The 11,930-nt window shown below is 45.7% G+C and overlaps 1 long non-coding RNA gene across 1 annotated transcript; it reads right to left on the reverse strand.

Moving 5' to 3' along the window:
- Positions 1 to 1,457: 1,457 nt before the first annotated feature.
- Positions 1,458 to 11,890, reverse strand: LOC137533693 (uncharacterized). Its single transcript, XR_011024185.1, has 4 exons — positions 11,831 to 11,890; positions 9,165 to 9,288; positions 6,176 to 6,295; positions 1,458 to 1,663 (listed from the first exon to the last, which is right to left on the reverse strand). It is a non-coding gene; the product is annotated as an uncharacterized lncRNA (long non-coding RNA).
- Positions 11,891 to 11,930: the final 40 nt, after the last annotated feature.

The following is an 11,930-nucleotide window of genomic DNA, read 5'->3' on the forward strand; positions in this document are numbered from 1 at the left end:
GTGATTTCTTGATTGAAACAGGTGTGGCAGTAATCAGGCCTGGGGGTGACTACAGAAATTGAACTCAGGTGTGATAAACCAAAGTTAAGTTATTATTTAACAAGGGGGGCAATCACTTTTTCACACAGGGCCATGTAGATTTGGAGGTTTTTTTTCTCACTAAATAATAAAAATCGTCATTTAAAACTGCATTTTGTGTTCAATTATGTTATCTTTGACTAATAGTTAACGGTTTTTGATGAGCAGAAACATTTAAGTGTGACAAACATGCAAAAGAATAACAAATCAGGAAGGGGGCAAATAGTTTTTCACACCACTGTATGTATCTAGCACTGCCATCTTCTGCAGCACATTACAGAGTACATAGTCATGACACTGACTGTCCTCAGAGGATCTCACAATCTAATCCTACCATAGTCATAGTGTAATGTCCTACCATATTATTATTATGTATTTATATAGCACTGACAACTTCTGCAGCACATTACAGAGTACATAGCCATGTCACTGACTGTCCTCAGAGGAGCTCCCACTCTAATCCCACCATAGTCATAGTCTAATGTTCTACCATATTATTATTATGTATTTATATAGCACTGATATCTTCTGCAGCACTTTACAGAGTACATAGTCATGTCACTGACTGTCCTCAGAGGAGCTCACAATCTAATCCTACCATAGTCATAGTGTAATGTCCTACCATATTATTATTATGTATTTATATAGCACTGACATCTTCTGCAGCACATTACAGAGTACATAGTCATGTCACTGACTGTCCTCAGAGGAGCTCACACTCTAATCCTACCATAGTCACAGTCTAATGTCCTACCATATTATTATTATGTATTTATATAGCACTGACATCTTCTGCAGCACATTACAGAGTACATAGTCATGTCACTGACTGTCCCCAGAGGAGCTCACACTCTAATCCTACCATAGTCACAGTCTAATGTCCTACCATATTATTATTATGTATTTATATAGCACTGACATCTTCTGCAGCACATTACAGAGTACATAGTCATGTCACTGACTGTCCTCAGAGGAGCTCACAATCTAATCCTGTCATAGTCTAAGGTCCTACCATAGTATAGTATTATGAACTATCATTGTCTCTGTTGCAGTTTTCATGTGCTTGAGCCCCTATACAAAGGGTAGGAGCCCCAAAAATTGGACAGCAATTGTGCCGCTATTGCTATGTAATTTTCCCTGATTCGGCAATTCAAATTATTTTCTCGCAGTTTTTCTCTCCCGTCAGAAATCACAAAAGCAATAATCATTGTTGCGCCATATCATATGTCCGTCCGATTGAGGTGGAATTGTGGTACTGGAAATAGAAACGATCGCAGAACAATTGTGTTTCTTAGAGGGAAAGAGCCCTTCAAATAGAGACAAATATCAGTAGATTATAGAAGACAACAATCACATTTTACTTGGATAAAAGAGGAATAAACTGTGACTCGTCATATATGTAAATGTATGACACATATAAAGCACAATAGATGGCATACGAGTCGTGTGTGTGCGGACTTAGGATCTACTGATATAAGATCTGACAGTTATAACAGCAAGGCTGCGGCCTGGTGGACGTGCTGGGGAACTGCAGGCTGGGAAGACACCTGCCTCATCTCATTACTTAACTCAGAACTCCTCTGTGCTGTAAAAGATAAGCAACAGCATAATTATATTTAAGCAAAAAACATTTCTTTGATACAGCTGATACAAATCTTAAAATAATGCTGATCTATATCTGCACTGTTTCTACTTCCTGAATCATGGAAGCAGACATATTGTTAACATCCTGTGCTTTCAAATGAGCTTATCTTTCATCTCTGCCATGGCAGTCAGGTGACACAGGGGAGAGATCAAATTACAACTTGTGATTAGACACAAAATGAGGGGGAATTAGACAGGCTAAACTCTCTAAATACAGCCTCAAAGGGAACCTGAAATGAGGAGTATTTGGAGGTTGCCATTTTTATTTCCTTTTAAGCCATACCAGTTGCCTGGCTAGCCTGCCTCTAATACCTTCAGCCATAGCCCCTGGACAAGCATGCAGCAGATCAGATGTTTCTGTCATTATTGTTGGATCTAATAGGATTAGCTGCATGCTTGTTTCTGGCGTGTGATTCAGATACTACTGCAGCCAAGTAGACCAGCAGGACAGCCAAGCAACTGGTACCGTTTAACAGGAAATAAATATGGCAGCCTCCATATACTTCTTGTTTCAGATTCCCTTTATGGCCGGGTGCACACATGGCAGAAACGCTTGCGGAGCGGGAAACGCTGCATTTTATGCAGCAATGTTAGTCTATGAGACGCAGAAAGACCAGCGTTCCACCTGCGATGTACAGTAAGCGTTCTGCAGGCGCTGGTAGTGTTGCATAATATGCAGGCTGGCTGCCAAAACGCACATAATGAAAGTCTATGGAAACACATATGCATTGTGTCTTCCATGCGTTTTATGCTGCGTTTTTAATCAAAAAGTAAAGATCTCTGACGCCTTTCCGCTTCCTGTCGTCTTCCTAAAGCTTTGCATATATTTAAATTAAAAAAACGCATAGAAAATGCATATGCGTTTTCTATTAGCGAACCACAAACACGTACAAACGCACGCAAAACGCTTGAAAAATGCATCTGTGTATAAAAACCGCAAAACTCACATGCACGCAAAACCGCAGAATTTGAATGCTATGCTATGTATTCAACTAGTATTAAGGGCATATGTAATGAGAGGGATATGGAGGCTGCCATATTTATTTCCTTTCAAGCAACACCAGTTGCCTGGCTATCCAGCCTCTAATACTTTGAGCCCCAGCCCCTAAACAAGCATGCAGCAGATCAGGTGTTTCTGACAAGATTAGCTGCATGCTTGTTTCAGGTGTGCGATTCAGACACTATCGCAGCCGAATAGATCAGCAGGACTGCCAGGCAACTGATATTGTTTAGAAGGAAATATGGCAGCCTCCATATCCTTCTCAATACAGTGAAAATCAGAAGTTGGAGGAGCACTCATCCATAGGAAGGAACTATTGTGTGCCCAAGCCTTGGATTCCTGTATCCTCAGAAGTCAAATGTAGAAAGGAGGCTGGCACCACCAGAAGTAGAAAAGTAAAAAATTAGCTCTTTATTGATCAGTCAGTAAAATGACAGCATGGTCAAAAAATAAGGCTTTGTCAGCACCAGCCCGCTGTTTCGAGCTGTTATAGCTCTTTCTCAAGCCAGTCAGCCCATAAAATGCTAGCAACAATGACCACACACTTATATACTGGTCTATACATCAATTAGCCAATCATTTCAAAATCAGAAACACCAATCAGAGTGCAAGGGCATGTGGATGGACCTGATGTAGACTGACCATACGTCCCGGATTGCCTGGGACAGGTCCCGGATTCGGGGTCCCCTGTCCCAGGCTGGCTTGGGTCCCGGGAAACGTCCCACATTTAGATGCAGGACGTCCCGGCTGCGGGAGTATGTGACGTCAATGTCCCGCCCCCCGCCGCCCTGCTGCTACTGCTCCCCTCCCTCCGTCTTCTGCCTGCATTGGCTAAGGATTCTGTCGAGCAGGGCTACGGCAAGATGGCTGCCGAAGCCCTGTACTAGGGACTGTGTCTCCAGTACAGGGCTTCGGGCGCCATCTTGCCGTAGCCCTGTCAGCGCAGGAGAGAAGATCAGGAGGAAGGAGGTCCCGGGAGCAGCGCGCCAGAGGCCGGAGACTTCTGCCAGGTGAGTAAATGCTTTCTTTTCTAGGTGAAATGTTTGCCCGCATTGTTTCTTTTCCAGGTGAAATGTTTGCCCGCATTGTTTCTTTTCTGGTGAAATGTTCGCCCGCATTGTTTCTTTTCCGGTGAAATGTTTGCCTGCGTTGCGTTTATTTTACGGTGAAATGTTTGCCCGCGTTGCGTTTATTTTCCGGTGAAATGTTTGCCCGCGTTGCGTTTATTTTCCGGTGAAATGTTTGCCCGCGTTGCGTTAATTTTCTGGTGAAATGTTTGCCCGCGTTGCGTTTATTTTCTGGTGAAATGTTTGCCCGCATTGCGTTAATTTTCTGGTGAGATGTTTGCCCACATTGCGTTAATTTTCTGGTGAAATGTTTGCCCGCATTGCGTTTATTTTGTACTGACATGTTTGCCCGCATTGCGTTTAGTTTGTACTGACATGTTGCCCGCATTGCGCTTATTTTGTACTGACATGTTGCCCGCATTGCGTTTAGTTTGTACTGACATGTTTGCCCGCGTTGCGTTTATTTTGTACTGACATGTTTGCCCGTATTGCGTTTATTTTGTACTGACATGTTTGCCCGCATTGCGTTTAGTTTGTACTGACATGTTTGCCCGCATTGCGTTTAGTTTGTACTGACATGTTTGCCCGCATTGCGTTTATTTTGTACTGACATGTTTGCCCGCATTGCATTTAGTTTGTACTGACATGTTTGCCCGCGTTGCGTTTATTTTGTACTGACATGTTTACCCGCATTGCGTTTATTTTGTACTGACATGTTGCCCGCATTGCGTTTAGTTTGTACTGACATGTTTGCCCGCGTTGCGTTTATTTTGTACTGACATGTTTGCCCGCATTGCATTTATTTTGTGTTGACATGTTGTCCGCATTACGTTTATTTTCTGGTGTCCGGGGTAACTGTTACTGCATTTATTATTTAATGGTCATAGGTGGCTATGTTTGCTGCTTTGTGGTTACGGTATACTATTAGCATCACACAGTTTCTGCATACCCATGATGCAAAGTCTCGTTTGTCCACATCATGGCGTAAACACTGCTTTCTTATGCCTCGCTGTTACATCATTACGTTAGCTCCGCCCATACAATGTCATAACCACGCCCATTTTTCGCCGTTCCTCGTGCAAAATTTTCGCGCGCTCCTCAGTCCTCCCCGCTTTTCGCCGCGGCGCTCTGCGCGCCCCCCCCCCGCGACCCCTCCCCGTCCCAGGTTGGACCCACAAAAATCTGGTCACTCTACCTGATGGGGAACAGGCAGTGTATGATGTCATCAGAGCATACCTCCCAGTCAGCTGACCAAGGACAGCCCATAGCAGCATGGTGTAGAAACCTCCACATGCAAAAGCAGGAAGTGCATTGTAAACAAAAATCACATGCACCAATAGGAACAGGCTCCATCAGCCCACTCATCAAAATACAGCATGGTATACGCGTACAAATGTCCGCATAGTACGCGTCCCATAGACGCGATACCAATGCATAACAGCCGCCGCAACTCGCCGTCCAAACGCATTATCAAGAGGATGCGTACAAAAAGACGCATGATGCGTAATACTGGACGTAAGATGGCCGCATACCGCTCATAATGCCAACGCAATGGAGGGAAGAACTTTGTGGCCTGGTGAGAACTGTTTTTTTCAGTTATGCGATTTCCACGTGCATTAGTTCATGGTGGGACTTGATTTGGGTTCCGCCATGACGTTATGCATTATATGCCTTTTTGTGCGCATCCATTCTATGGTTATGCGTCCGGAGGGCCTTTTTTGCGACAGTTTTTACACATTAATACAGCATTGGTATTAGGAGGAGTATGCGACTATGTTGCGTTTAGTATCACGTGTTACGCGTCTTTTGCACGCATCCACGTTACGGTTATGCGTCCAGAGGGCGTTTTTGCGTCGGTTTGTACACATTATTATTGCGTTGGCATTATGAGCGGTATGCGGCCATCTTACATCCAGTATTACGCATCATGCACAGTGGTAGATACGGCTTGCTTAGCAGTTGGAAAAAGCTGTTATTTCCCACAATGCAACGAGGTTCACAGACAGGAAACTGTCAGGACCATGATCATGACATCACACTGTGGGAGGGGTTTCACCACATTATCAGCCATACAGCGCCCCCCGATGGTCTGTTTGTGAAAAGGAATAGATTTCTCATGTAAAAGGGGGTATCAGCTACTGATTGGGATGAAGTTCAATTCTTGGTTACAGTTCCTCTTTAACCACAAAAGTCATTAGTTGTCCTTTTGTTTAACTTTTATACTGTTTAATGAAAGATGACAGTCACCCAGTCTATCATTAAAAATCAGCTCCTGCCTCCGCACAACTTAGCGCTCTGCCACAGCCACACATTCAGCACATAAACATAATGGCCAATTTAGGCAAAACTCAATTAAACTAATGGTGGGGAAGCGCAATGGACTCACATCAGCGTGAAGAGAGCGCGATCTGCGCCGTGATGTGGCAGGAATCCGCCGGCTGTCGCTTCCTCCGACCCCCGCCGTTTATATCGGCCTGTAGGATTTCCATTAGCGCGGACGGGACACCTGTGATATGGAAAAAGATCTGACCTTGCAGGTAAAAACAAATAAAAATTTTGTAAAAAATGCTGACGAGTGGAGGGTAAAAATGTGACTCTGAAGTCGCGGCGTGTTGATAAATGAGCTCGTCTGAAAATCACGGAAGAAGGGGTTTCGCAGAAGACATATTTCACGGCACGGAAATGAGATTGGATTGCCAGATGTAACAAGAAGAGCTGATCTCCACGTTTGATGAGATAAACCTGAACGTGATGAATGGTCCGGGAACGAGACGTGAGATTGACGACCACCACACATCTGCTGATGGGACAGATTTGTCCTTCTCTTGTAATACCTAACCATATATACTCCAATCCCCCCCTCCCCCCCCCCCCCCCCCCGATCTCCCCCCTTCCCTATCACCTACTTCCTGTAATCTTATCAGGCCCGGATTTACATCACAGTAGTTTATAGGCACAGATGTCCCGGCACCTTAGACTTCACCCTCCATGAACTTACAACCCCCGCTGAACCGCACCGCAAGTGTCCTGGCTGTCCCGGCTGTCACTTCTCCCTTACTTCCCTTGCCCATCATAGGTAGCTAGTATTAGGTAGCCAGATGTACCCTCAGTAGCTAGAGGTGCCCCCAAGTATTAAGTAGCTAGAGAAGCCTCAGTATTAAAGAGACTCTGAAATCTCAAAAAAAAAACCCACATTTTTACTTAAAGAGAAACTCCGACCAAGAATTGAACTTTATCCCAATCAGTAGCTGATACCCCCTTTTACATGAGAAATCTATTCCTTTTCACAAACAGACCATCAGCAGGCGCTGTAGGACTGATATTGTGGTGAAACCCCTCCCACAAGAAACTCTGAGGACCGTGGTACTCCTGGCAGTTTCCTGTCTGTGAACCTTGTTGCATTGTGGGAAATAGCTGTTTACAGCTGTTTCCAACTGCCAAAAAAGCATGCAGCAGCTACATCACCTGCCAGCAGTAAAAATGTCACCATGTAATAAATGTCAGAATGTAAATCAGGGATTTAAAAGATTTTACAATGGGCAAACACTGACTAAATCATTTATACATAATTACTGTAAAAATGAAGCACTTTTTTATTACATTATTTTCACTGGAGTTCCTCTTTAACTAACTTGATAAGCACTAATGCCCTACCTAAAACGTTGCATCCCTGCGGCTGAAATCGCTATTAAACCCCCCAAAATCCCTGGGGGGAGATTTGCGCAGCGCTTCCTGTAGAGGCAGAGCTTTGAGCAGTAGCTCTACCTCTACTCCCGTCAATCGGCGCTGATTACCGCCTCCTCCCGCCCCTCTTAGCCTTCTTTCACTGAGAGGGGCGGGGGAGAGGCGGAGATTAGCGCTGATTGACGAGAATGGAGGCAGAGCTGTAGCCTGAAGCTCTGCCTCCCCCACCAGCAAAATCCACGAACCAAGAAAGTTGTGGATTTTTGCCCTGGGATTTGTGGGGTTTAATAGCGATTTCAGCTGCGGTGATGCAGCATTTTAGGCAGAGCATTAGTGCTTATCAAGTTATTTAAGTAAAAACGTGGGGTTTTTTTGAGACTTCAGAGTCTCTTTAAAGAGAATCTGTACTCTAAAATTCTTACATTAAAAAGCCTACCATTCTATTCATTATGTTCTCCTGTGCCCCTCTGTGCTGTTTCTGCCACTCTCTGCTGCAATCCTGGCTTGTAATTGCCAGTTTTATGCAGTGTTTACAAACAAAAGACATGGCATGTGATAGGCTGAGAGTAGCTCAGTGTGTGATTCACATAGAGTCTGCAGGGGGCCTGGAGAGGGTGTGTATAGCTTCTCCCTATCACAAGCAAAGCAGCACATTCCAGCCTGAGTGCCTGAGCCCGACAAAGCCGTCAGAGGAAAGAAGATTAGATTATATAACTGAGATAATACAGCCACTGTGCAACTAGGAAAGGCTGCAGTAACACAGCCCACATTAGAACAGGTATAGGAACTTATAGGATAGAAGAAATAAGGCTGAAAATTTTGTTACAGAGTCTCTTTAAGTAGCTAGAGGTTCCCCCTAATGAAAGGAGATTTTGTCAGTGAAATGCCAAAAGCTGGTGAGCATTTTCACTGTGCTCAGGACTCTGAATAGGGAAGGAGGGAGGCGCTCAGGGAAGGGGAGGGAGCCGCCTTTCCATTATCAGGCGCCTGTAGGCACGTGCCTACAGTGCCTTATGGCAAATACGGCCCTCTCACCTCCGACCTGATGGGGCATCCACCAGGCCCCTAGACTTCCTCCAGGTCCGAGGGGCAAATGCCTAGAATTGATTACAGAGCAATTCAACCCGCAGACTCTTGGTATTGCCCAGTAAGCATGATTGTTTACAATCGCCGCAGTAAACGATAGGAAACGATCGGTCGTGCCCATTAACAGCTGAATCCCCACTAATCAATCCAATTAGATTGCTGGAATCAACCCCTTCCCCCAAAAAGAACTTGGATCGATTCCAATAAATCTTTTTTTGTACACAGCAGAGAAGGGCAGCAATACTTAGAGGGATACTGTAGGGGGGTCGGGGGAAAATGAGTTGAAGTTACCCACGGCTTCGAGGCCCAGTATGATCTGTGTCTGCGCAGTACGCTCCTGGTGACATCAGCGGGAGCGAGGACACGGCAACGCAGGCGCAGTTGTTTTCTGACTTTAAAGTCAGAAATTCCAGAAGTAAACCGGAGGCGGGGCCGGAGCATCGGTGAGTGGCTGCGCCAACACAGGATGTCTGCGGGCGAACATTAGAAGCCCCGGGTAAGTTCAGCTCATTTTCCCCCGACCCCCCTACAGTATCCCTTTAAAGGATAACAAATGTGAAGGAAGGTAGCGAAACGGGGGAGGGGGAGCAGGCATAAACTATCACCTGTCCCGGGGCCCACCGTTCTTCCAGTGACGACCATACGCATGCGCATACACACCGCTGTGGTGGCCACCGCTATTTCTGTCAGAAAGGATCAGTCTGGTTCTGAAGCGCATGCACAGCCCGTCTGCAAATATTGACGAACAAATATACATGAGAAATTCAAGACACTGTACAGTCATGACATTCAATTGTAGAAATACAAATACATACATACGGTAGTTATTTGTGTAGTTTGAGATATCTCTAAAGTTGGTATATGAGCATATGGTAAATTAGAGCAGTATGTATCATTTACGTACCATTCAATTAAGATTCTTTGAAACTAAAATCGGATCTTATCCTATCGTGTGTGGCCACCTTTAGATTTTACATCAAGTGACGGAATCTGTAGGGAATCTACTGCACACCACATTTACATAGCTCCCAACTGTCCCTCTTTGTGAGGCCTGTCCCTCTTTCCTCCTCATTTGTCCCTATTTCAGGACTTTGTCCCTCTTTCTATGTAAATATATATATTTCTCTACTAAAAAATGTGATTGACTCTAAACTTTATTCCCATCCTTTAAATTAATATTTTACTAAATTTAACATGTAATATGAAGGAAAATGAACCAGGATATAAAGGACCAGTGTGGTTTGTATTATAAAACAACATATTTTTCTTATGAAATCTTTATGGTATGCGTGACGAGGGGTGTGACAGGGGCGTGATCAGGGGTGTGCCAGGGGAGTGGCTTAACCACCCTGGCGTTCTATTAAGATCGCCAGGGCAGCTGCATGAGGGTTTTTTTTAAATAAAAAAAAAACTATTTCATGCAGCTGCATGAAAGCCCACTAGATGGCGCTCCGGAGGCGTTCTTCTGATCGCCTCCGGCGGCCAAAAGTAACACGGAAGGCCGCAATGAGCAGCCTTCCGTGTTTGGCTTCTCCTGTCGCCATGGCGACGAGCGGAGTGACGTCATGGACGTCAGCCGACGTCCTGACGTCAGCCGCCTCCGATCCAGCCCTTAGCGCTGGCCGGAACTATTTGTTCCGGCTGCGCAGGGCTCAGGCGGCTGGGGGGACCCTCTTTCGCCGCTGCTCGCGGCGGATCGCCACAGAGCGGCGGCGATTGGGCAGCACACGCGGTTGGCAAAGTGCCGGCTGCGTGTGCTGCTCTTTATTTGATCAAAATCGGCCCAGCAGGGCCTGAGCGGCACCCTCTGGCGGTAATGGACGAGCTGAGCTCGTCCATACCGCTAAGGTGGTTAAGTGTCCCTCTTTCTCATCTCAAAAAGTTGGGAGGTATGGATCTGATCGACAGCCATTTCAATCTGTTTTGGGAAGGTTGGAAAATAATCATTTAAAAAAAAATGATGGGGACGGCAGTAGATCTATTTTCATCTAATGAATATCGATGGGCAGTGGGAATCAATGGGTTTGCCACAGTCACTATAGGTGGGCACACACGATACAATAAAATGATCCAATTTTACAGCAATTCGATAAAAACGATCGGATCTCCCGAAAAAATTGAAAGCTTTATTTTCATTCGACTGAAAAATCCGATCGGATTTCCCGTTTTTCTTTGATTTTTATCATTCCGGAATGCCAGATATTTTTCTTCAATCTTTCTAAAGATTGTATGATGTGTGTTAGATTCAGGGCCGGGCCGAGGCATAGGCTGGAGAGGCTCCAGCCTCAGGGCGCAGTGTCGGAGGGAGCGCACAATTCATTCAGCTGTCATTCCTAATTGTGTATGAAGCAGAAAGAAATAAGAAATGGGGATACATGGCAGTGACTGCAAGCCAGATAACTAGATATTAAGGTGTTGGGGAGGTTGTGGGCCCTGTGCCACCTCTTAGTCTAATAGCAATCAGTGTGTGACGGCTGGGGTGGGAGGGATGGAGGAGGGGCCTCTTAGTCTAATAGCAATTAGTGTGTGACGGCTGGGGTGGGAGGGATGGAGGGGCCTCTTAGTCTAATAGCAATCAGTGTGTGACGGCTGGGGTGGGAGGGATGGAGGAGGGGCCTCTTAGTCTAATAGCAATTAGTGTGTGACGGCTGGGGTGGGAGGGATGGGGAGGGACCTCTTAGTCTAATAGCAATCAGTGTGTGACGGCTGGGGTGGGAGGGATGGAGGAGGGGCCTCTTAGTCTAATAGCAATTAGTGTGTGACGGCTGGGGTGGGAGGGATGGAGGAGGGGCCTCTTAGTCTAATAGCAATCAGTGTGTAACGGCTGGGGTGAGAGGGATAGGGGAGGGGCCTCTTAGTGTAATAGCAATCAGTGTGTGACGGCTGGGGTGGGAGGGATGGAGGAGGGGCCTCTTAGTGTAATAGCAATCAGTGTGTGACAGCTGGGGTGGGAGGGATGGGGAGGAGCCTTAGTCTAATAGCAATCAGTGTGTGACGGCTGGGGTGGGAGGGATAGAGGGGCGCACTTTGTTGTCTCAGCCTTGGGTGCTGGAGGACCTTGTCCCGGCTCTGGTTAGATTGTCAATTTAATAAACACACCCAAGCAATTTTCTCTGAGTTTCCAATCATTTTTATCATAATTGGGGGAAAATTGAACACAGGTGTGTGTGGTACATTGGTCATATTTTTGAAATGTTACAATCAGTCAGAAAAATAGATTGCAATTCTTAAATTGAACAGATATTTTAAAAATAGTATGGTGTGTGGCCACCTTATGTGTAGGGCCCACATCTCACAGTAGCCCACATCTCTCTCCAGGGGAGATAATGACGTAGTGGAGGAGGAGGAGGAGGAGGAGGCGGAGACACCAG

This window comes from Hyperolius riggenbachi, chromosome 9 (assembly GCF_040937935.1).
Source record: "Hyperolius riggenbachi isolate aHypRig1 chromosome 9, aHypRig1.pri, whole genome shotgun sequence".
Classification (NCBI taxonomy): domain Eukaryota; kingdom Metazoa; phylum Chordata; class Amphibia; order Anura; family Hyperoliidae; genus Hyperolius; species Hyperolius riggenbachi.